Below are 25,865 nucleotides of genomic sequence, written 5' to 3'. Positions count from 1 at the left end.
GCCCTCTCTCTCTCTCTGCCCCTTCCATCCACTGTCTGCCCTCTCTCTCCCTTCCATCCACCATTTGCCCCAGTCTGCCCTCTTTCTCTCTCCCCCTTCCACCCACCATCTGCCCTTTCTCTCTGCCCCTTCAATCCGTCTGCCCTCCCTCTCCCATCCATCCAGAGTCTGCCTTCCCTCACGCTCCCCACTTCCATCCAGGGTCTGTTGTCCCCTCTCTCTGCCTCCCCCTATTCAGCCCCCAGTTCCACCTGCCCCTAGTTCCAGCCCACATCTCCCACCTGCCCCCCTTTTCAACCCCACTATCCCACCAGTCCCCAGCCCTTTTCTCCCATCAGTCCTGAGCTTCAGCCCCCAGCCACTTCTCCCTGTCTCCTTTTCAGCCCCTAGTTTCAACCCCAGCCCTTTTCTCTCACCAATCCTGAGCTTCAGCCCCAGCCAGTTCTCCCTGTGCCCTTTAAAGCCCCCTGTTTCAGCCCCTGCCCCGTTTCAGCCCACAGTTCCAGCACTAGCCCCCTTATCCCAAATACCCTCCTTTTCAGCCCCCAGTTCCAGCCCCCTTCATCCACCACATGCTTTGCATCCCCCCCTTTTCAGTCCCAGACCCATTCTCCCTCCTGCCCCCTTGTCAGACCCCAGTTCCAGCTTCAGACCCCTTCTCCCCTCTGAGCACCCCCACCCCTCCCCAATCCCCTTCTCCCCTCTGGGCACCCTTCTCAGCTCCCCACCCCTCCCCAGTTCCCTTCTCCCCTCTGAGAACCCCTCTCAGCTCCCCACCCCTCCCCAGTTCCCTTCTCCCTTCTGAGAACCCCTCTGAGCTCCCCCACCCCTCCCCAGTTCCCTTCTCCCCGCTGCGAACCCCTCTGAGCAACCCCACCCCTCCCCAAATTCCCTTCTCCCATCTACGAACCCCTCTGAGCTCCCCCACCCCTCCCCAAATTCCCTTCTCCCCTCTGCGAACCCCTCTGAGCTCCCCCACCCCTCCCCAAATACCCTTCTCCCCGCTGCGAACCCCTCTGAGCTCCCCCACCCCTCCCCAGTTCCCTTCTCCCCTCTGCAAACCCCTCTTGAGCTCCCCCACCCCTCCCCAAATTCCCTTCTCCCCTCTGCGAACCCCTCTGAGCTCCCCCACCCCTCCCCAAATTCCCTTCTCCCCGCTGCGAACCCCTCTGAGCTCCCCCACCCCTCCCCAAATTCCCTTCTCCCATCTACGAACCCCTCTGAGCTCCCCCACCCCTCCCCAAATTCCCTTCTCCCCTCTGCGAACCCCTCTGAGCTACCCCACCCTTCCCCAGTTCTCTTCTCCCCTCTGCGAACCCCTCTTGAGCTCCCCCACCCCTCCCCAAATTCCCTTCTCCCCTCTGCAAACACCTCTTGAGCTCCCCCACCCCTCCCCAAATTCCCTTCTCCCCTCTGCGACCCCCTCTGAGCTCCCCCACCCCTCCCCACCCCTCCCCAAATTCCCTTCTCCCCGCTGCGAACCCCTCTGAGCTCCCCCACCCCTCCCCAAATTCCCTTCTCCCATCTACGAACCCCTCTGAGCTCCCCCACCCCTCCCCAAATTCCCTTCTCCCCTCTGCGAACCCCTCTGAGCTACCCCACCCCTCCCCACCCCTCCCCAAATTCTCTTCTCCCCGCTGCGAACCCCTCTGAGCTCCCCCACCCCTCCCCAAATTCCCTTCTCCCCTCTGCAAACCCCTCTTGAGCTCCCCCACCCCTCCCCAAATTCCCTTCTCCCCTCTGCGAACCCCTCTGAGCTCCCCCACCCCTCCCCACCCCTCCCCAAATTCCCTTCTCCCCGCTGCGAACCCCTCTGAGCTCCCCCTCCCCTCCCCAAATTCCCTTCTCCCATCTACGAACCCCTCTGAGCTCCCCCACCCCTCCCCAAATTCCCTTCTCCCCTCTGCGAACCCCTCTGAGCTACCCCACCCTTCCCCAGTTCTCTTCTCCCCTCTGCGAACCCCTCTTGAGCTCCCCCACCCCTCCCCAAATTCCCTTCTCCCCTCTGCGAACCCCTCTGAGCTCCCCCACCCCTCCCCACCCCTCCCCAAATTCCCTTCTCCCCGCTGCGAACCCCTCTGAGCTCCCCCACCCCTCCCCAAATTCCCTTCTAAACTCTGCGAACCCCTCTGAGCTCCCCCACCCCTCCCCAATTCCCTTCTCCCCTCTGAGCTCCCCCACCCCTCCCCAGTTCCCTTCTCACTTCTGAGAACCCCTCTCAGCTCCCCCCACCTCTCCCCAATTCCCTTCTCCCCTCTGAGCTCCCCCACCTCCTTCTCCCATCTGAGCCCCCCCCCCCTACGTGGAGAGCGACAGAGCCCTCTTCTCCTGCCACCACCCTGCGTTTTTTTTTTTAATCCATACAGTGAGGGACGCAGGCAGCGCCTCGTGTTTGCCCTGCTGTGTGCTTTGAAAAAAGAAAATCGCTTCGCTGGCGTCGGGTCGGCCTTCTCTCGCTATGTCCCGCCCTCGAGGAAATAGGAAGTTACCTCAAAAGTGGGCGGGACATAGCGAGAGAAGGCCGGCCCGACGCCAGCGAAGCGATTTTCTTTTTTCAAAGCACACAGCAGGGCAGACACGAGGCGCTGCCTGCATCCCTCGCTGAATAGATTTTTTTTAAAAACGCAGGGTGGTGGCAGGAGATGGCGGAGCACCCCCCCCACCCGCTGACACCCGGGGCGGACCGCCCCCACCCCCACCCCCCCCTTGGTACTCCACTGGAGCAGGAAGAACCTTTTGCAGCATGGATTGAAATTATAGGAGTGGGCGAGATGTGCTGTTTGCAAAGCTCAGCTTCCTTTCTGCTCACCAAGTTTCACTTTGACTGAGGGCTAGGATTTCTTTGTGCCCTCTGTTCCCTGCATGAACTTGTCACACATGCTGTGGAAGAGAAGTGCTTCAGACATGGTGCGCATGGTAGCAGATGCACTTCAGCTCATCCATCCAAGCCCACCACTTGCAGGAGCCATTGCTGGCTGCCCCTTTGCCCCTCCCCCCCCCCATGCAGTACAGCAGAGGCCGGACTCACCATACCATGCTTTCTGACGAACTGAAGGAAGATGCCTGCTTTGTGCTTCCGCGGAGGTGTGTGTGTGTGTGTGTGCGCTGGTAGGCTGGAAGCACAGAGGCTGCTCCTTCCTGTGTGTTTGGTTTTCTCTGGGGCCCCCGCTCTACCAGCCCTTTCAGCACAAATCTGCAGCCCGTGATTGATTGCCAGCTTCTTACACTGGATGTACCGCTGGATGCTTTTTCTGTGGGCAGCTTGTGATATCGGCTCCTCCCCCCCTCCTCCTTACATTATCCACATCTCTCCTTTCTCTCACACTGGATGCATGTACCGGCTCTCAGGCTGCCTTTCTTCTGTGGGGGAAGCTTGTGCAACAGCGCTGCAGCTTCGGCTGAGCAGGACTTTCTCCTTCTCCTGGCTTCAAGTACTTCTGCAGGCAGCACAGTGTGGGGACAGGAGACGGGGAGTGTGCGGACTGGACGGCTCACAGCAGCAGGCGATGATGACCGGACGACGATCCTGTTCCTAAGTGCAAGCAGGAAGTTGGTTGCACATGTGCATAGGCGGGAAGCACCGCATAGGCGCCGTCTTTTTGAAAAATTGATTTAGGGGAGCGACCGCTCCCCCTGCACCCCACCTAGCTACGCCACTGTGCTGGATCTCCTCCCATTCTTTCTGTTTGAGGTAACATGGTAAATGACAGCACATAAATACTTGAATGGTCTATCTAGTATGCCCAGGAAGGGAAGGGAATGGGACTTATATACTGCCTTTTTGTGGTTTTTCCAACTACATTCAAAGCGGTTTACATATTATATACAGGTACTTATTTGTACCTAGGACAATGGAGGTTTAAGTGACTTGCCCAGAGTCACAAGGAGCTGCAGTGGGAACTGAACCCAGTTCCCCAGGATCAGAATCTGCTGCACTAACCACTAGGCTACTCCTCCGCTCTTCCCTTAGAAATGGTTAGAATTATACTTGTCACTCCTTGTAGGGCATTCTATCTGCCACTCCACACAGGTTACACACATCTCTATGCCTTTGTTTAGTGTTGTACCTGCTGCCCTGTGCGTTGTTAAAAGTGTAAAGGTCATTAGTTTTGCTTTGATTTCATTCTCTTTCTAGATACAGATGCTCTGTTATCCCACACTTTTGTGAATTCTGTCATTAGGTTTACTGGTCTGTTCAGGAGACTAAGCTTAAAATCAGTCTCCTGGAGTTATGGACAGTCTGGAACACATAAAAGCTTTCAGAGGTCAGCTATATGTTGGCGTGTACGCTGCCACCTTCTGGAGAACGTTTCGACAGATGTATATGTGCACAGCTTTGTCTTCGATAGTAATGATGCCTTTCCTCAAGAGGTGTTTTGCCCCTGACACAGCCCTTATGTGGGCAAACACGGCCTGTATTGGGCATTTTTTTGGTTTGTGTATCAACCAATAAAGATTCGTTTGTATCTCCTACTTTTTTTTTCAACAATTTTTATTGATGACACATCAAAATAAACAAAATCAACAAGGAATGAACACAGATTCTAAGATCCCAATATATCTCATAAAATGTAACAATACAGCCGGTCGTCAAGCTTTTAGTAATTTTGTCCCCCCACCCCCCCCCCCCCCCCCCCCACAACTCACCATTACTAAAACTGTACATTTAAATATTATTATTATTGATGAGGTCCTCAACCAACCCACCAACAAGAGTCAAAATTCACACCTGTTGTACATATGTAACAGAGGTCCCCTAAGCTATCCCTCATCCTGAGTTCCCCCCCCCTCCTTCTCCCCCTCAACTAGTCTAAAATCCATTCCTCAACAGTATCAATAAACCAAAATAAAATCCCACCCCTTTCCATAAGTCAACAAAATATCCATACAGGCCACATCCCCCGCCATCCCTCACGCCCCCCCTCTCACCTAAAAAAAATTCCCCAATCTAACTCCTAGAATCCTTCTCATCCCTTCCCCCTCCTATACTACAAATCCCCTATGAAATACCCCCCCATATCTGTGATCTGTAACAAATATCAAACCTACCCCCCCCCCCCTGAATCAAAGGGAATTAACAACCATACTTCTATCCCGAGTGTGCAACGATTGAATAAATGGGCCCCAAATGCCCAGAAATTCCTTCCTCCTTTTAGGAGAACCTCTTACCGCCCTTCGCTCAAAAACATCAACTCATGTAATCTATTTCTCCAGTGCCAGAAGTCCAGGAGAGAATTGCCCACCCAATGTATAAACTGGAAGGATAGGGGAGAGGAGAGCTGCCGGCAGTCCGGGAGTGGAGGCAGAGATGCCAGACTGGGATGCGGGCAGGGGAGGGTTAATCATTAATCACAATTAATTTTTATAATCTCAATTAATGATTAGCACATTCATCGCTGCGTTAATCACAATTAACAAAATTTAATAAAATTTTAAAATACAAAGAAACAAAAAAAAAAACGAACCCACCCTGCCGGGGATGGGTGGAATATTCTTGTAATCCGTTGGGTTGGTCATAAGCCCTTGAGCCCTGGCTGAGGCCAGCAGAGCACTGACCCAGGCCAAGGGGAGACCAACCCACCACTGCACACCCCAGCTATGCAATACCCCTAACCTACCCTCCCCCGCAGCACCTCAGGAAGAAAGGGAAATAGGCATACAGGCGGGCCTCGCAGCCGAACTGGAAACCAGGCACTCAGAGCCACTTGTGCGGGCCTCACGGCCGAACTGGAACCCAGACACACACAGGGAGGGGTGAAAGAGACCCAGGAGTCCCCCCGGGACCCCAAGGTGCCAACCACACGCTGAACACCAGCGACAAGGCAAAGGGAGTAACAAAGGAACCAGAGCGGAGCCACACCCTCCCAGGGGACCAGCGCAGTACAGGGGAACTAAATACAGGAAGCCCCTACAAGCCAGAGACAAGAGCAGCAAACAAAAGAAAAACCCTGGCCCCAGCCAAAAGCCATGGAAAAGACACAACAGAAGAGAAAGGAAATCTCTGACAGAACATCCAGAAGACAGAGGCAGAGCCACAGCACACAAAGGGTTAAACTTACTGAGCTAGCAGGCAGGCACACCAGGGAGATCCTGAAAAAAACAAACAAAAAGTTCCCGGGAGCACAGCCCCTGCTGTACAAACACACAGCCGGCTTCCCACTGAGAACTGCACACAGAGAGGGAGAGCCCAGTTGGAGGCAGTGAGCTGATTACAGCTCCAAACACACACGCTGCAACCAGCTAACACAAACAGGGGCAGGGAAAAGGAATCCCTGAACAAAAACACAGATCAAAGCACTATTCTTCTCCTGCTTTGACTTCACCCTGACCTACCGTCCGGCGGCGAAGAACACCAAGGCAGACGCCCTCTCCAGGTCCATGGAGGCTGACCTGGAGGAGGAACCTCTACAGTATGTAATTAAACCTGACGCCATTGTGCCCGCTATGACACTAGCAGTACCTGCAGGGATGACATTTGTGCCACCCTGGCTGAGAGAAAGGACGCTCCAATGGGGGCATGCCTCTCGAATGGCGGGACATCCCGGGATCCTGGGGACCAAGCGGTTTATCTCCCAGCAGTATTGGTGGCCGTCACTTGATTGGGATGTGCAGGAGTTTGTGGCCGCATGTCCGGAATGCGCTCAACATAAAGCCGACCGGCGGAGACCCCAGGGGTTGCTGATGCCTTTACCGGTACCTGAGAGACAGTGGACCCATATTGCCATGGACTTTGTTACGGATCTTCCTAATTCAGAAGGGCATACAGTGGTTTGGGTAGTGGTAGACCGGTTCTCTAAAATGGCCCACTTCGTACCCATGCCTAACCTGCCTTCGGCAGTGAAGCTGGCACAATATTTCTTCCACTCTATTTTCCGTCTCCATGGCCTGCTGGAATCCATTACCTCAGATTGTGGAGTACAATTTGTCTCTAAGTTCTGGCGAGCCCTGAATCGAGCCCTGGATGTGAAGTTGAACTTTTCGTCGGGATATCACCCATAGTCTAACGGCCAAACAGAACGCATTAATCAATGCCTGAAGCAGTTCCTGAGGATGTATGTCAATGAGCACCACAATGACTGGAGTCACCTGCTTCCTTGGGCCGAGTTCGCTCATAACTACCGGGTGAGCTCGGTCACTGGTGCTTCGCCCTTTTATATTGTGTATGGAAGACATCCTCAGATACCATCCCCTTTGAAAACCAACTCGGATGTCCCAGCAGCGGCCGAAGCGGTGACTTCTCTCCAAGTGAGTTGGTTGTCCGTGCAGAAGGCTCTTCAGGTGACCTACGCTCGTATGAAACACCAAGCGGATAAGTATTGAAGAGTGGAACCGCGCTTCCAGCCGGGCAACTTGGAGTGGCTGTCCACTCGTAATCTTCGTCTGAAGATACCATCCTCCCGCTTTGCACCTCGATTTGTGGGACCGTATTCCATTGTGAGACAAGTGAACTGTGTATGCTATCAGCTGAAGTTACCATCTACGTTACAGGTACATAACGCGTTTCATGTGTCCCTGCTCAAGCCAGTGGTTCTGAGAAGAGGTGCCTTGCCCGCTTTGCCTACTAGCCAAGCGGTATCTGTCTCCCAGGGGAAGTATGAGGTCCGGGACGTCTTGGATGCGTGGTGCTTCCGGGGACATCTTCAGTATCTCATTGCATGGAAGGGATATGGACCTGCAGACAACTCCTGGGAGGATGCTGCTCATGTACACGCTCCGGTCTTGACCAGAGGGTTCCATCGCCTCTTCCCTCATAAACCTAAACCTCGTGCCCGGGGTAGGGGGGGGCCCTTGAAGGGGGGGGGGGTGATGTTATGATTCTGCCGGTTTGGCAGGGGAAGGGGGGTGGACTTCACTCCTGATTGGCTGGCAGGGTCTGACTGATGTCAGTGGGGGGGGGGGGGGGGGTACTTTAGCCTGCTTCCTCCTGCCCTTCCTGCTTTGGCATTATATTTCCTTGTGACTAGTAGGAAGCCGTGCAGGTCTTAGTCAGAACGTGCTCTGGCGAGGATTCAGCCTTCTCGCTTCCCGTAAGTAGGTCAAATTGTTATGGTCTGTGGATACCGTGAAGGGCTCCTGTGCCCCTTCTAGCAGGTGACGCCATTCTTCCAAAGCCAATTTAATGGCCAACAGCTCCTGGTCCCCGATGGCATAATTCTTCTCAGTGGGGGTATACTTCTTAGAAAAGAAAGCACAAGGGAGAAGTTTCCCACTGGAGTGGGCCTGCGACAGCACTGCTCCTACGCCAACCGATGATGCGTCCACTTCCATGAAAAATTTACTTGCCAGGTTGGGATGGTGTAACACTGGTGCTCCGACGAAAGCCTGCTTAAGGTTTTCAAAAGCCCTACAGCCTCAGGAAACCAGTTGCGGGTGTCAGCATTCTTCTTGGTCAAGGCAGTAAGGGGAGCAGTCAGAGATGAGTAGTTCCAAATGAACTGCCTATAATAGTTTGCGAAACCTAAGAAGCACTGGAGAGCCTTGCGCCCGGTGGGCTGCTGCCAGTGCAGGATGGCAGTCAACTTATTGGGATCCATACGCAGCCCATGGTCCGAAATGATGTAGCCCAGGAAGAGTAGTTCGGAGCGATGGAACTCACATTTTTCCAGCTTCACATAGAGGTGGTTCTCCCTCAACCGTTGCAGTACCACCTTCACATGTTCCAGGTGCTCTTCCTCAGTTCTTGAAAAAATTAAGATGTCATCCAGGTAAACCATCACAAACTTATACAAGAGATCTCTGAAGATATCATTCATGAAGGCCTGGAAGACGGCTGGGGCATTGGCTAGGCCAAACGGCATTACTAGGTATTCGTAATGCCCATCGCGAGTGTTGAACGCCGTCTTCCACTCATCCCCCTCCTTGATCCGCACGATCAAGGAGGCCCCCCTGAGATTGAGCTTGGAGAAAATCTGGGCCCCCTGGAGGTGGTCAAACATCTCAGAAATCAAGGGTAGGGGGTGTCCTTCCGGGTGATAGCATTAAGTCCTCTCTAATCAATGCAGGGACACAACCCCCCATCTTTCTTTTCCACAAAGAAAAATCCAGCACCCGCTGGCGATTTAGATAGATGAATGAACCCCCGAGCTAGGTTCTCTCGGATATATTGAGACATGGCTTCTGTCTCCGGACGAGACAGGGGGTATACTCGGCCCCGAGGGGGTATGGCGCAATCATAGGAGCGGTGGGAAGGCAGAATCTCTGCTTGCTGCTTGGAAAAGACATCTCCAAAGGATTTATATGGCCCAGGTAACATCACATTGGCTTGATCCAGAGGAAGCGTCACAGAGGCTGATGCAACCTTGTCCAAACATGCTTTCTGGCAGCCCGGGCCCCATGCCGCCAATTCACCCCGGGCCCAATCAATGCAGGGGTTGTGCAGGCAAAGCCAGGGTAATCCCAGGATGATGGACTCAGTGGCCGACAGTAGGACGTAGAAGGAGATAACTTCCTTGTGTAAGACTCCTACTCGTATCGTTATAGGCACGGTCATGGAACGTAAGACTCCCCGGACCAGTCCCAAAGCCGCTGAAACAGTGATGGACTGGGGTAATGCCTCAGTGGAAATTTGATGAACCCGCACCAGGTCCGCACTAATAAAGTTGCCTCCTGCACCCGAATCAACTAATGCCTCAAAACAAGGGGTATCCTTAATCGCCAGCAAAACAGGCACCAAAACTTGCGTCCAAGGGGAGACGGACTTCGGCCCTGACCCTGTCTCCCTAGCAGGTATCAGGGCTGCTGGTTTCCCGATTTCTCTCTCTTCGGGCAATCATGGACAAAGTGCCCCTTCACTCCACAATGCAGGCACAGTCCCTTAGAGCGTCTCTGCTGTCTCTCTTGGGCCATTCGGTCCACTTGCATAGGTTTGGACCCATCTTGCCCACCCGGCGACTGGAAGGCCGGGTTCTTGGGCGAACTCTTCAAGCTAGCCCATCCAATCTGCTGACTGATGCGATGTTCACAGGCTCGTTCCCTGAAACGGATGTCCACCTGGGTACAGCGGCAGATGAGGTCATTCAGATCTGAGGGCAGCTCCCGACCTGTGAGTTCGTCATAATGTTGGCCGTTACCCCATGCCAGAATACCGCAGTAAGGCTTGGATAATCCCAAACTAGCTCTGCGGCAAGGGTCCGAAATTGGATGGCGTACTCGCTCAGAGAGAGTCGACCCTGATGTAGGTTCAACAGCTGAGTAGCCGCCGAGGAGGACTTCTCAGGTTCCTCGAAAATGAGCCGAAATTGCTTCAGAAACTCTGCCAAGTTGTCCAGGAGGGGATCCCTCTTCTCCCAGGCCACAGCGGGTCCCGCCAGTAGGGAGATAATATATGCCACCTTCGCCCGATCCGAAGAAAAATCCCGGGCCTGCAACTCGAAAACAATTTGGCACTGATTGAGGAAGCCCCGGCAGGTCTTACTATCGCCCTTGTATCGAGGAGGCTGAGCCACCCGAATGCCTCAGCCGCATGCGAGGGAACTCGGTGGGGTACGAGCCGACGGGCCTTCCGCAGCCCCAGTGACAGTCAGTGAGTCCACGCGCTGACTCAGTGAGTTCACGACTCCTGATACCTGTTGTAGCTGAGCATGCATTGCTGGAGCAGCTGCATAGGAGATGGATCGGTCGAGCTCATGGCTTTGAAGTTCTGTAATCCGTTGGGTTGGTCGTGAGCCCTTGAGCCCTGGCCGAGGCCAGCAGAGCACCGACCCAGGCCAAGGGGAGACCAACCCACCACTGCACACCCCAGCTACGCAATACCCCTAACCTACCCTCCCCCGCAGCACCTCAGGAAGAAAGGGAAATAGGCATACAGGCGGGCCTCGCAACCGAACTGGAACCCAGACACACACGGAGGGGTGAAAGAGACCCAGGAGTCCCCCTGGGACTCCAAGGTGCCAGCCACGCCCTGAACACCAGCCACAAGGCAAAGGGAGTAACAAAGGAACCAGAGCGGAGCCACACCCTCCCAGGGGACCAGCGCAGGACAGGGGAACTAAATACAGGAAGCCCCTACAAGCCAGAGACAGGAGCAGCAAACAAAAGAAAAACCCTGGCCCCAGCCAAAAGCCAGGGAAACACAACAGAAGAGAAAGGAAATCTCTGACAGAACACCCAGAAGACCGAGGCAGAGCCACAGCACACAAAGGGCTAAACTTACTGAGCTAGCAGGCAAGCACACAAGGGAGATCCTGAAAAAAAAACAGAAAGAAAGCTCCCGGGAGCACAGCCCCCGCTGAACAAACACACAGCCGGCTTCCCACTGAGAACGGCACACAGAGAGGGAGAGCCCAACTGGAGGCAGTGAGCTGATTACAGCTCCAAACACACACGCTGCAACCAGCTAACACAAACAGGGGCAGGGAAAAGGAATCCCTAAACAGAAACACAGATCAAAGCCAGAGCACAGAGCACGTTCTGACTAAGCCCTGCCTGGCTTCCTAGTCACAAGGAAATATAATGCCAAAGCAGGAAGGGCAGGAGGAAGCAAGCTAAAATACCCCCCCTGACGTCAGTCAGACCCTGCCAGCCAATCAGGGGTGAAGTCCACCCCCCTTCCCCTGCCAAACCGGCAGAATCATAACAATTCTTAAATGATGTGCAGGATGGGATATTGGGGTCTTCTTGATCTGCTCCTGTCCCTGGTCCAGCTCCCCATTCTGCTGGCCACAGCTGCACAGCATGGTCGATCCTAACAGTCGCTACCAGATTACAGTCTCGGGACCAAACCTAGTTGAGCTCAGAGCTTTGCTCCACAGCCCCCAGTCGCACTTAGTGCCACTTTGTGCGGCTTTGGCTCGGTCCTGCAGGGCCTTGCCTGAGGGGTGCAGGTCCCTATTCCCCCACTCCTCTTCTCTTGCCTGTTTAAACTGTTTGGGAATATTTCCCATAGGCTCCCCTGCAGCTCCCAGGCTTTCCAAAACTGCTCCTTTTGGCAGCACATACATCAAATAACAGAACTGCCAAGGGGGCCCCATCTTTGAAAGGGAGATTTAAGCCATGCCCCCAGATCCGCCCCACTCTTATTAACGCCATTTCCTTCTGCCAATGGAAGAGGATGCTTCTTAGCACAGTGGTGTATCTACAATACAGTGAACACCCCCCCCCCCCCCCAGGAGAAAAATTAAATTCCATTTTTCCCAAGATACTACGGATTGGGGGGGGACCCTTTCAGACCTCCAATAAACAACCCTGTCCAAAGCAAACATATTCCAGACCTGTACAGGAAATCTATCATAGCAATAGAAACTGAAATACAAAATATCAGATATGCACATTTCCCAAAGCTGACACCTTATAATTAATAAATTTAGAAAAAAATAATTTTTCTACCTTTGTTGTTGGTTCAAGTGTCTCTTTTCTGCTTTTCTATTTTTTTTTTAACTCTCTTCCAAGCTCTTGTCCTTTCCATCAACAGGCAGGGAGGCACTCGCTGTCTTCCTCTGGCAACAGAAGCGTGCCTTCTATTTCACTGGATGGAAAGGCATTTGCAGCAGTTTTCAGCCGCCTACCTAGTGGAAACTCAAAATGGAAAAGCGAGTTTCTGCAGCAGGACCTCCCTGGACCCAACAGAATGGGAGCTGGTGCTGGACACTTTCCACCTGGTAACTTGAAGGTGCAGCTCCCTAATAGATCTCATGGTGACACATCACATTGTCAGAGTTTCCAGGTTTTTCGGCAGAAAATGGAAAGTCGGTTCAGATAGTATAGCTGCTCTTCTTCAGCCTTGGCTGGAGTCAGCCCTGCTTTGTGTTCCTGCCGTCATTGTGGGTTGGTCATTGATTTGCTCCGGATTGGCCCAGGAGACCGGTGTATGTGGGCTTGATTCGTTGTCTAGTGGGAAACCGTTTGTCTTCCTCTGAGTCACGGACTCCTCCATTAGGATCCCATTCGGATGGAGGATCCCTCCTGCTTTGGTCCATAGCCTGGCTCTTGAGAAGCCAAAATGGAGAAGGAAAGGATATGCTAGCAATATCACTGCAACTTTACAAGTGTAAGGTAGGGGGAATTCCCCCTACCTTACACTTGTGGCTCTGGACAACTCTCTCCCCCCCAATCCTAGTCTGTCACTGTATTTCTATTATACCAGGAAAAAAATACAACCCTATTTTTAACTGCTCAGCTAAACTTGTGATCTCATAATCTGTGTTTCCTAACTAACTGCTTAGTGGCTATTTCTAATTGATATCTGTATTCTATGTAACTGATTTTAAAACTGCTTATTGGCTATTTGTATTTGATAGTTGATAATCTGAGAACTGGATTTAACAAGTGCTTTAAAATCGGTAGTAGTTTCTCTTGTGTTTTTATTTTTCCCTTCTGCGTCCATACTGTGTGGAATTCCTCCCCTCCCCCATCTGCTTTTGTTGTAAGGTAACTGCATAGCACAGGTGGAGCTTCTCTCTCCACGTGGTTTTTGTCTCTACACAGAACAGAAGCCGGACGGATTTGGGTGCTCTCAGATGAGATTATTTTCTGATTCCCCCTACCTTACACTTGTGGCTCTGGGCATTTCAATGCTGTTCTAGAGATAGGTTACAGCAAACACATTCCATAGGTCTTACGCTTAAGCCCACTCACCCTGCCCCACAACCCACCCACCCCAAGACTGACACTTCCTATATAGCTTTACCAAATATACTACATATCATAAATTAACCCCACCCTAATTACAACCCTATCATAGTACACCTGTTCATACCCATTTCAACAAATCAAGATGACTTTTATTCTCTGTAATAATTGTGGTGCTTTAGTTTCAAGACCAAGCTTCTGGAGACTTAAAACTTGTCCTATCTGTCTTCAGCTTGCTAGTTTAAAACAGGAGCTCAGCAAAGTAAAGCAGGAATTGAATGCACTTAAAGCAACTTCTAGGACTGCACAAAATCATACTGCACAGAATCATACCAAATTCTCACCACTGCCTCAAAGGATAATACCACCTAAGAATAGATGGTTCATAGTAGGCTCAGGCAGGCTTCGTTATGTGACACAGAAGCATCCGCCCTCACAAGTTTTGCCCCTACAGAATTCTTTTGCTCCACTACAGCACTGTGATGCTCCTGAAAATAAAACTGAGGCGGAAGAAAAAGAAAAAGCAAAGAAGGTGGAACAAAAAGATATGAAGGTACCCAAAGAGAAAAGACACCCCAAATCACCAAAACTGAAACACATACTTGGAAATGTAGATGGAAAGTGATGACCACAAATGCTCGCAGTCTAAGCAATAAAGTTCATGACCTTCATGCCCTAATCTTGGAGGCAGACTTGGACATAGTTGCAATCACAGAGACATGGCTCAATGGTTCCCATGAATGGGATGCAAACATACCAGGCTATAATCTTTTTAGGAAGGATAGAGAGGGGCGTAAAGGTGGAGGAGTAGCTCTGTATGTGAGAAATGATATCACAGCGACTGAAATGACAGGGAACTGGGGAAAAGAAGAAGCGATATGGATCACCTTAAAAAGAGAGGATAGAACCTCTGTCCATGTGGGTGTTGTCTACATACCCCCGACACAATTGGAGGACCTAGATAAAGATCTGATCGCTGATATTCAAAAGTTGGGGAAGAAAAGAGAGGTGCTGTTGTTGGGAGATTTCAATCTGCCGGATGTAGATTGGAAGGTTATGTCTGCGGAATCGGAAAGAAGTAGAGAGATCGTGGATGCTTTTCAAAGTGCTTTGCTCAGACAAATGGTGTCAGAACCCACAAGGGAGGGAGCGACGCTAGATCTGGTACTCACAAATGGGGATAATGTGTCAAATGTCCGAGTGGGTGCCCACCTGGGCAGCAGTGACCATCAAACGGTTTGGTTTGATATGACGGCTGAAGAGGAGGGTGGCCACTCAAAACTCAAAGTCCTGGATTTCAAACATGCTGACTTTAGTAAAATGGGGGAATACCTGAGGAAGGAGCTGATGGGATGGGAGGAAATACAAGAAGTGGAAGGACAGTGGTCCAGGCTGAAAGAAGCTATAAATAGGGCCACGAACCTTTATGTAAGGAAAGTAAATAAAAGCAAGAGAAAAAGGAAACCGATATGGTTCTCCAAGCAAGTGGCTGAGAAAATAAATGCTAAAGAGTTGGCGTTCCAGAAATACAAAAAAACTCAAGAAAAGGGACACGAGGAGGAATACCGGATGAAACTGAAAGAAGCCAAGAGAGAGATACGTCTGGCGAAAGCGCAAACGGAAGAACAAATGACTAGAAATGTAAGGAGGGGTGGCAAAATTTTCTTCAGGTATATTAGTGAAAGGAGAATGACTAAAAAGGGAATTGTGAGACTAAAAGATACTGCGAACCGCTATGTGGATAATGATGAAGAAAAAGCAAATTTGCTAAATAGATACTTCTGTTCTGTTTTCACAGAAGAAAATCCTGGAGAAGGACCGCGATGGACTGCAAAAAGTACAAATGAGATTGAAGTGGATAGAGCACCGTTCACGGAAGAGAGTGTGTATGAACAACTTGAAAAGCTAAAGTTGAACAAAGCCAAGGGACCGGATGGGATCCACCCTAGGATATTGAGGGAGCTCAGAAAGGTTCTGGCGGGTCCTCTTAAAGATTTGTTTAATAAATCCTTGGAGACGGGAGAGGTTCCGAGGGATTGGAGATCGGCGGTTGTGGTCCCTCTTCACAAAAGTGGTGATAGGGAAGAAGCTGGAAACTACAGGCCGGTAAGCCTACTTCGGTTATTGGAAAAGTAATGGAAGCGATGCTGAAGGAAAGGATAGTGAATTTCCTGGAAGCCAATAAGTTGCAAGATCCAAGACAACATGGATTTACCAAAGGGAAATTGTGCCAAACGAACCTCATTGAATTCTTTGATTGGGTGACAGGAGAATTGAATCAGGGACGAGCTATGGACGTAATCTACTTAGATTTCAGCAAAGCTTTTGACACGGTTCCCCACAGGAGGCTCTTAAATAAACTGGATGGGCTGAAGATAGGACCCGAAGTGGTGAACTGGATTAGGAACTGGTTGACGGACAGACACCAGAGGGTGGTGGTGAATGGAATTCGCTCGGAGGAGCGAAAGGTAAGTAGTGGAGTGCCTCAAGGATCGGTGCTGGGGCCGATTCTGTTCAATAAATTTGTGAGTGACATTGCCGAAGAGTTAGAAGGTAAAGTTTGCCTATTTGCGGATGATACTAAGATCTGTAACAGAGTGGACACCCCGGAGGGAGTGGAAAACATGAAAAAGTGTTGGAATGTATTGTATTTTTACATGCATTGCCTGTCACCTATTATTTCTCTGTGATTACTCTGTGACCTCTGATGTGAATTACTTAGAGAGGTCACACAGCTATGTAACTTCCTGTGGGGGTTAGATGCAGCAGATGCAGCACATGCAGCACATGGAGCACATGGAGCTCATGATCTCTCCTAACCTGAGAGGATCTATGGTGGTGTGAGCATCCATTACCATCTAAGCACATGGAAGGAGCTGATAATACAAATGTATAGTAATATGTATATATAAGCCTGTCTGATTATAATCTAACTACAAACTGTGAGTAAACAGATGTTTTGTTACTTCAACTTTAAAGTGACTCAGCAGTGAATTATTCTGGGGTGAATGAGAGAGAGATGAAGAAAGAAATTAACATTTCTAAAGCTGAAGCTGTGTGTACTAAAATCTGCTAATTATTTACTACAAATAATCCAACAAAAGGGTTATGGGCCCAGGGCTCAGGAATTGAAAAAGAAGAGAAATATTACCAGGCAGAAAAAAAGGCCACATTTTTCTCTTAAGTTTTAAAGGAAAGATTCAGTCTGTCTCTCTCTCCCCCCACACAGCAGACAGAAGGCTAAGAAAATGGCTGAGGGAGGAAATTCACCATTTTTCTATTCTCTCAAGGTGCCTAGATTAACTGAGTTTAATTATCAGAAGTGGGAACTAAGATTCATATGTCTCCTTCGAGCAAAAGGATTAAATATATGCTTAGACCAAGACAGAACAGCTGAAAATATGGCTGAATGGGACAATGCAAACTATTATGTGAAGTGCATGCTTTTGGAAGCTCTCTCAGAGAAACAAGCCATATTAGTGGAGGGAAAAGATACACCAAAGGACATTTTATATAAACTGAGAACTATGTATGCAACTACATATGCAAAGCAGCAACCAATTTGGCTGGCAGAGTTGAATGAAACCAAATTAAGGGATAAAAGTAAATGTAATGATCACATTATGCATCTTATGTCTTCATTTCAAAAGCTAGAACTTTCTGGAATTCCCATGTGTGATGCATTGAAAAGAGCATTTCTTTTTACCTCACTATCAAAGAAGTTTGATGTTTTTAGGTCTGTAAATGAGGCCATTGAAGGGCAATCTTTTGAACAGGCAACATCAAAACTAAGGCAGGAATGCATAATAAATGATTCTGAGGAGATGTGTTCTCAAAGTCAGTCAGAGAGAAATGAAACAAATTTCTTGGCAAAGAACAGAGGAAGGCGGAGCTATGGGAAAACTCCACCCAAGGGCAAGCTGATTTGCTACTCATGTGGAAAGGAGGGACATGTATCTAAATGGTGTAAGGAAACACAAAACACTCCCTCTAGCTCACCTAAGCCAATGGAACTAAAGAATTTTCAAACCAGGAAATGTATGAAGGACAAAGATAAACACAAGGGCTTTCTAATGGCAGAAAAATCTTTGACTATGGTAAATAATAATTCAAATGAAAGTACTTGGATTTTGGATTCGGGGAGCACATGCCATTTAACCAATTGTAAAGATTTCTTTCAGGAAATGTGTCCAGAGGAAGGTATTCTTAAAACTGCAAACGCAGGGACTGCTAAGATCCAAGCAAAAGGTATTGGATTCTTAAAATGCAAAGTGTCTAATGAAGTTAAAGAAATTCCTGTAAGTGATGTCTTGTATATTCCCCTGTTGGAATGTAATTGTATTTTTACATGCATTGCCTGTCACCTATTATTTCTCTGTGATTACTCTGTGACCTCTGATGTGAATTACTTAGAGAGGTCACACAGCTATGTAACTTCCTGTGGGGGTTAGATGCAGCACATGCAGCACATGGAGCACATGGAGCTCATGATCTCTCCTAACCTGAGAGGATCTATGGTGGTGTGAGCATCCATTACCATCTAAGCACATGGAAGGAGCTGATAATACAAATGTATAGTAATATGTATATATAAGCCTGTCTGATTATAATCTAACTACAAACTGTGAGTAAACAGATGTTTTGTTACTTCAACTTTAAAGTGACTCAGCAGTGAATTATTCAGGGGTGAATGAGAGAGAGATGAAGAAAGAAATTAACATTTCTAAAGCTAAAGCTGTGTGTACTAAAATCTGCTAATTATTTACTACAAATAATCCAACAAAAGGGTTATGGGCCCAGGCCCAAGAATTGAAAAAGAAGAGAAATATTACCAGGCAGAAAAAAAGGCCACATTTTTCTCTTAAGTTTTAAAGGAAAGATTCAGTCTGTCTCTCTCTCCCCCCACACAGCAGACAGAAGGCTAAGAAAATGGCTGAGGGAAGAAATTCACCATTGTTCTATTCTCTCAAGGTGCCTAAATTAACTGAGTTTAATTATCAGCAGTGGGAACTAAGATTCATATGTCTCCTTCGAGCAAAAAGATTAAATATATGCTTAGACCAAGACAGAACAGCTGAAAATATGGCTGAATGGGACAATGCAAACTATTATGTGAAGTGCATGCTTTTGGAAGCTCTCTCAGAGAAACAAGCCATATTAGTGGAGGGAAAAGATACACCAAAGGACATTTTATATAAACTGAGAACTATGTATGCAACTACATATGCAAAGCAGCAACCAATTTGGTTAGCAGAGTTGAATGAAACCAAATTAAGGGATAAAAGTAAATGTAATGATCACATTATGCATCTTATGTCTTCATTTCAAAAACTAGAACTTTCTGGAATTCCCATGTGTGATGCATTGAAAAGAGCATTTCTTTTTACCTCACTATCAAAGAAGTTTGATGTTTTTAGGTCTGTCAATGAGGCCATTGAAGGGCAATCTTTTGAACAGACAACATCAAAACTAAGGCAGGAATGCATAATAAATGATTCTGAGGAGATGTGTTCTCAAAGCAAGTCAGAGAGAAATGAAACAAATTTCTTGGCAAAGAACAGAGGAAGGCGGAGCTATGGGAAAACTCCACCCAAGGGCAAGCTGATTTGCTACTCATGTGGAAAGGAGGGACATGTATCTAAATGGTGTAAGGAAACACAAAACACTCCCTCTAGCTCACCTAAGCCAATGGAACTAAAGAATTTTCAAACCAGGAAATGTATGAAGGACAAAGATAAACACAAGGGCTTTCTAATGGCAGAAAAATCTTTGACTATGGTAAATAATAATTCAAATGAAAGTACTTGGATTTTGGATTCAGGGAGCACATGCCATTTAACCAATTGTAAGGATTTCTTTCAGGAAATGTGTCCAGAGGAAGGTATTCTTAAAACTGCAAACGCAGGGACTGCTAAGATCCAAGCAAAAGGTATTGGATTCTTAAAATGCAAAGTGTCTAATGAAGTTAAAGAAATTCCTGTAAGTGATGTCTTGTATATTCCCCAAGCAGTTTGTAATATGCTTAGTGTATCTACATTAGATAAGAAGGGATTTGTGATTCATTTTGAAAACAGTAAGTGCACAATCTCTAAAAATGATGAAGTGTATGCTGAAGCTTTTATGAATAATGATGTTTATAAACTGAGCATTTCAGGTGAAGCCTCACATATGGCGCAAGTAAGGAAGAATGATGGTAAATGTAGTCTGGAAATCTGGCACCGCCGCCTGGGACATCGTGATTCTAAGGTGATCCAGGATCTTTACAGTAAGCAACTGGCCACCGGCATTCAGATAAGTGCAGATGCTGGTAAAATGGAGAAATGCATAGACTGTGTTACTCAAAAAGGTGTGAGACCCTCATTTCCTGCATACACAGGAAATAGGAGTAATAAAGTGCTGGACTTAATACACAGTGACTTATGTGGACCGTTTAATATCCCATCATTGGGAAATAACAGATTTGTGCTAATATTCTTGGATGATTTCTCTAGATATTGTGTGGCCTATTTGCTGAAAGAAAAAAGTCAAGTCACAGACATGCTGAAGAAATACGTAGCCATGGTGAGCAATAAATTTGAAAGAAAACCAAAGGTTCTTCAGACCGACAATGGTGGTGAGTTCACTTCACAAAGCATGCGCACATTTCTAGAACAAGAAGGCATTCAACATATCACAACAGTAGCTTATACACCAGAGCAAAATTCTGTTGCAGAGAGAAAATTTAGGTCACTTGTGGAAATGACCAGATGTATGCTGTCAGATAGCAATCTCCCTAAAAGACTATGGGGGGAAGCCATTCTCACAGCAGTGTACCTACAAAACAGAATGCCAACTAAAGGCGCTGAGCGCACACCACATGAGACATGGCATGGTAGGAAGCCAAACCTGTCACACATAAGAACATTTGGAAGTACAGCATATGCTCATGTACCAAAGCAAAGAAGGCATAAGCTGGATTCCACAACAGAAAGGGGCATTTTAGTTGGCTATACTCCAGGACACAAAGGATATAGAATTTTGAATCTGAAAACTGGCATTGTTGGCATAAGACATGTTACATATTTTGATGAAAACAAAAGGGTTGATAAAGGCTGGATTATCCCAGATGAGCCTTATCATCCAGAATATGAAACTAGAACCATAATAGACATGCCAGTGTATATAAATGCCATACCAAGGCAGATGTCTGAAAGCAACTCATCTGTATCTAACGAGGAACAGGCAGAGGAAGCAGACACAGAAAGGATCATTGAAGAAGACAGTACAGTTGGAGAAGGGGAATCAATTGGAGAAGGACTCTCAGATTTAGAGGATGCAGAAAGGTCGGACCAACCTGTTGTCAGACGCTCATCCAGGGAAAACAAAGGTGTTCCACCCCCAAGACTGTCTTACCTAACAAAGTCAGCAGAAGCTCAAGAGCCCTTAACATGGGATGAGATTGAGAAAATGCCAGCAGAAGAAGCTGCTGAATGGCATAAAGCAGCACAAGAAGAAATTGATGCATTGGATAAAAATAATACTTGGATTCTTACAAAATTACCTCCTGGCAAGAAAGCTATAGGATGCAAATGGGTATTCAAGTTAAAAAGGAATGCACAAGGAAAAGTGGAAAGGTATAAAGCCAGATTAGTCGCAAAGGGATATCTTCAAAAATATGGAGAAGATTTTGATGAAGTGTTTGCACCTGTAGTGAAACACACGACAATAAGAACACTTCTGAGCATTGCAGTCTCAAAAGGCATGCAAGTCAAACACATTGATGTGAAAACAGCATTTCTTCACGGAGATATAACTGAAGACTTGTACATGGAACAGCCAACAGGTTTCATAAATACAAAACAAAGACAGCTAGTGTGTAAATTAAACAAAGGTCTTTATGGATTAAAGCAAAGTGCAAAATGTTGGAATGAAAAATTGCATGAAATATTGACAAGTTTAGGATTTAAGCAAGGTGAAGCAGATAAATGTTTGTACACTAGGTGCACAAATGGACAATATGCATACATTTTAGCTTTTGTTGATGATCTGCTCATTGCAAGCGAAAGTGAGCAAGAGTACAAGGACATTGTAAAGTGTTTAAACCTCAATGTTGAGATAAAAGAACTTGGTAATGTGTCATACTATCTTGGTATAGAAATTGAGAAACAAAATGATGGTTCTTATCTTCTAAGCCAGAAGCAGAAAATAAATGAGCTTATTGAAAGTTTAGGTATGCAAGATGCCCAAGTTGTAAGCACTCCCATGATCACTGATTTTCTGAAGGATGAAACAGTAAGAGAACCTTTACCAGATAACATCCAATATAGATCAGCCATAGGTAAGCTTTTATATCTAGCTACCACATACAGGGCTGATATAGCAAATGCAGTAGGAATTTTGAGCAGAAGGGTCAGCTCACCTACCAAATCAGATTGGACTGCAGTTAAAAGGATGGTAAGGTATTTAAAGGGTACCATTGATTGTAAATTAAAGATTTCAGCCAATAGTAATCCAAAACTAATATGTTACTGTGATTCAGATTGGGCAGGGGATCATTCTGATTATAAATCCACAAGTGGATATGTGTTTATGTATGGAAATGTACAAATTTCATGGGCCAGTCATAAACAAAGTATTGTGAGTTTGTCTTCTACAGAAGCTGAATATGTGGCCGTATCGGAAGCGTGCAGAGAACTGATGTGGATTGAAAAACTTTTGCTGGATTTCGGAATAGCTGAAAAGAGACCAATCCAGATAATGGAAGATAATCAGAGCTGCATCCGACTGTCACAGAATGACAAGGTTCAGTCACGCACCAAGCACATCGCAACGAAATACCACAACGTGCGAGAGTTGGCAAAAGAAGGGGTCATCAGTCTACACTATTGTCACACCAGTGAGATGACAGCTGACATCATGACCAAACCGTTACCCAGAGAACATTTTGTGAATCTGCGTATAAAGCTTGGACTTTGTATGAATAAATAATTGCATGACAGTTATGCATGAGAAGGGGTTTGTTGGAATGTAATTGTATTTTTACATGCATTGCCTGTCACCTATTATTTCTCTGTGATTACTCTGTGACCTCTGATGTGAATTACTTAGAGAGGTCACACAGCTATGTAACTTCCTGTGGGGGTTAGATGCAGCACATGCAGCACATGGAGCACATGGAGCTCATGATCTCTCCTAACCTGAGAGGATCTATGGTGGTGTGAGCATCCATTACCATCTAAGCACATGGAAGGAGCTGATAATACAAATGTATAGTAATATGTATATATAAGCCTGTCTGATTATAATCTAACTACAAACTGTGAGTAAACAGATGTTTTGTTACTTCAACTTTAAAGTGACTCAGCAGTGAATTATTCAGGGGTGAATGAGAGAGAGATGAAGAAAGAAATTAACATTTCTAAAGCTAAAGCTGTGTGTACTAAAATCTGCTAATTATTTACTACAAATAATCCAACATCCCCAAGCAGTTTGCAATATGCTTAGTGTATCTACATTAGATAAGAAGGGATTTGTGATTCATTTTGAAAACAGTAAGTGCACAATCTCTAAAAATGATGAAGTGTATGCTGAAGCTTTTATGCATAATGATGTTTATAAACTGAGCATTTCAGGTGAAGCCTCACATATGGCGCAAGTAAGGAAGAATGATGGAAAATGTAGTCTGGAAATCTGGCACCGCCGCCTGGGACATCGTGATTCTAAGGTGATCCAGGATCTTTACAGTAAGCAACTGGCCACCGGCATTCAGATAAGTGCAGATGCTGGTAATATGGAGAAATGCATAGACTGTGTTACTCAAAAAGGTGTGAGACCCTCATTTCCTGCATACACAGGAAATAGGAGTAATAAAGTACTGGACTTAATACACAGTGACTTATGTGGACCGTTTAATATCCCATCATTGGGAAATAACAGATTTGTGCTGATATTCTTGGATGATTTCTCTAGATATTGTGTGGCCTATTTGCTGAAAGAGAAAAGTCAAGTCACAGACATGCTGAAGAAATACGTAGCCATGGTGAGCAATAAATTTGAAAGAAAACCAAAGGTTCTTCAGACCGACAATGGTGGTGAGTTCACTTCACAAAGCATGCGCACATTTCTAGAACAAGAAGGCATTCAGCATATCACAACAGTAGCTTATACACCAGAGCAAAATTCTGTTGCAGAGAGAAAATTTAGGTCACTTGTGGAAATGACCAGATGTATGCTGTCAGATAGCAATCTCCCTAAAAGACTATGGGGGGAAGCCATTCTCACAGCAGTGTACCTACAAAATAGAATGCCAACTAAAGGCGCTAAGCGCACACCACATGAGACATGGCATGGTAGGAAGCCAAACCTGTCACACATAAGAACATTTGGAAGTACAGCATATGCTCATGTACCAAAGCAAAGAAGGCATAAGCTGGATTCCACAACAGAAAGGGGCATTTTAGTTGGCTATACTCCAGGACACAAAGGATATAGAATTTTGAATCTGAAAACTGGCATTGTTGGCATAAGACATGTTACATATTTTGATGAAAACAAGAGGGTTGATAAAGGCTGGATTATCCCAGATGAGCCTTATCATCCAGAATATGAAACTAGAACCATAATAGACATGCCAGTGTGTATAAATGCCATACCAAGGCAGATGTCTGAAAGCAACTCATCTGTATCTAACGAGGAACAGGCAGAGGAAACAGACACAGAAAGGATCATTGAAGAAGACAGTACAGTTGGAGAAGGGGAATCAATTGGAGAAGAACTCTCAGATTTAGAGGATGCGGAAAGGTCAGACCAACCTGTTGTCAGACGCTCATCCAGGGAAAACAAAGGTGTTCCACCCCCAAGACTGTCTTACCTAACAAAGTCAGCAGAAGCTCAAGAGCCCTTAACATGGGATGAGATTGAGAAAATGCCAGCAGAAGAAGCTGCTGAATGGCATAAAGCAGCACAAGAAGAAATTGATGCATTGGATAAAAATAATACTTGGATTCTTACAAAATTACCTCCTGGCAAGAAAGCTATAGGATGCAAATGGGTATTCAAGTTAAAAAGGAATGCACAAGGAAAAGTGGAAAGGTATAAAGCAAGATTAGTCGCAAAGGGATATCTTCAAAAATATGGAGAAGATTTTGATGAAGTGTTTGCACCTGTAGTGAAACACACGACAATAAGAACACTTCTGAGCATTGCAGTCTCAAAAGGCATGCAAGTCAACCACATTGATGTGAAAACAGCGTTTCTTCATGGAGAAATAACTGAAGACTTGTACATGGAACAACCAACAGGTTTCATAAATACAAAACAAAGACAGCTAGTGTGTAAATTAAACAAAGGTCTTTGTGGATTAAAGCAAAGTGCAGAATGTTGGAATGAAAAATTGCATGAAATATTGACAAATTTAGGATTTAAGCAAGGTGAAGCAGATAAATGCTTGTACACTAGGTGCACAAATGGACAATATGCATACATTTTAGCTTTTGTTGATGATCTGCTCATTGCAAGCAAAAGTGAGCAAGAGTACAAGGACATTGTAAAGTGTTTAAACCTGAATGTTGAGATAAAAGAACTTGGTAATGTGTCATACTATCTTGGTATAGAAATTGAGAAACAAAATGATGGTTCTTATCTTCTAAGCCAGAAGCAGAAAATAAATGAGCTTATTGAAAGTTTAGGTATGCAAGATGCCCAAGTTGTAAGCACTCCCATGATCACTGATTTTCTGAAGGATGAAACAGTAAGAGAACCTTTACCAGATAACATCCAATATAGATCAGCCATAGGTAAGCTTTTATATCTAGCTACCACATACAGGGCTGATATAGCAAATGCAGTAGGAATTTTGAGCAGAAGGGTCAGCTCACCTACCAAATCAGATTGGACTGCAGTTAAAAGGATGGTAAGGTATTTAAAGGGTACCATTGATTGTAAATTAAAGGTTTCAGCCAATAGTAATCCAAAACTAATATGTTACTGTGATTCAGATTGGGCAGGGGATCATTCTAATTATAAATCCACAAGTGGATATGTGTTTATGTATGGAAATGTACAAATTTCATGGGCCAGTCATAAACAAAGTATTGTGAGTTTGTCTTCTACAGAAGCTGAATACGTGGCCGTATCGGAAGCGTGCAGAGAACTGATGTGGATTGAAAAACTTTTGCTGGATTTTGGAATAGCTGAAAAGAGACCAATCCAGATAATGGAAGATAATCAGAGCTGCATCCGACTGTCACAGAATGACAAGGTTCAGTCACGCACCAAGCACATCGCAACGAAATACCACAACGTGCGAGAGTTGGCGAAAG

Source organism: Microcaecilia unicolor, chromosome 1, assembly GCF_901765095.1.
Source record: "Microcaecilia unicolor chromosome 1, aMicUni1.1, whole genome shotgun sequence".
In the NCBI taxonomy this organism is placed as follows: Eukaryota; Metazoa; Chordata; class Amphibia; order Gymnophiona; family Siphonopidae; genus Microcaecilia; species Microcaecilia unicolor.
This window is presented reverse-complemented; position numbering follows the sequence as displayed.